This window comes from Gekko japonicus, unplaced genomic scaffold (genome assembly GCF_001447785.1).
Source record: "Gekko japonicus isolate JY-2015 unplaced genomic scaffold, Gekko_japonicus_V1.1 scaffold514, whole genome shotgun sequence".
Taxonomy (NCBI): Eukaryota; Metazoa; Chordata; class Lepidosauria; order Squamata; family Gekkonidae; genus Gekko; species Gekko japonicus.
Genome location: NW_015168665.1, coordinates 218,505 through 219,372, shown reverse-complemented (window position 1 = coordinate 219,372; position 868 = coordinate 218,505).

Below are 868 nucleotides of genomic sequence, written 5' to 3'. Positions count from 1 at the left end.
CTGCCCTTGTGCACTCCCAGAGAAATAGCAATCTAGCAACCAACTACTTCCCTTACTCTTGCACCCATTTTGGGTAGCTTGTTTGAATAGTGCAGTTCAATGTGGTACAGAGAACAACTAGCATCATTTAAAATAGACAAGGATTTATTGGAAAATAAATATCCACACACATGATCTGCACAGCAACAGATCAAGCAAGGAATACAAAGAAAAGGTGCCAACATGCAGCCCTTTGTCTCTCAGCCCTGTACATGCCCTGGATTGTCTTATTCTAAGGCAGGCTATTTGAACTTAGAAGTTACAGCATTCTAAAAACTTCCAATTACTTTGTAGTCTTTGTCTAGGAAGTCTGCTTTTTGTTAGGTTGCAATGGCAACCTTTAAGATGGACCTTGCCAAAATGGACTCTTAAAATAGGCCTGGTTCCCCTTGGGTCCAGAGAATTTATAACTTCTCTCTGCTCATGCCCATGGATCATTCTTTCTCTTCCTGTCCTTCCCAGGAAGAGATATTATTTGGTATTTGGCATCCCCAAATCGCTGTATTCCTCCAAGGAGTCACATTCCTACTAGGGTGTGAGATGGCCCTTAGATTGTTCTCTGTGAATTAGGTGTATTTAGATAACCAGGCCTTAAGTGATGAGTGCTTGGGAGAGCCATCAACAGGAATAGAGTACTTGAGAACATTTAACTTCTCTCTTATTTCCTGTTCTTGTGCTGACAGAGAACCCTCTTAAAATTAATGTGGGAGGTTGTGCCCCCAAAATGAATGAATTACACAACAGTTCCATGCACCAATTATGGTATTCAGGTTGCTACTTGCTGGCTATTCCCCTGCTTACAGTGGCTTATCTGGTATCAGCCAGAGCC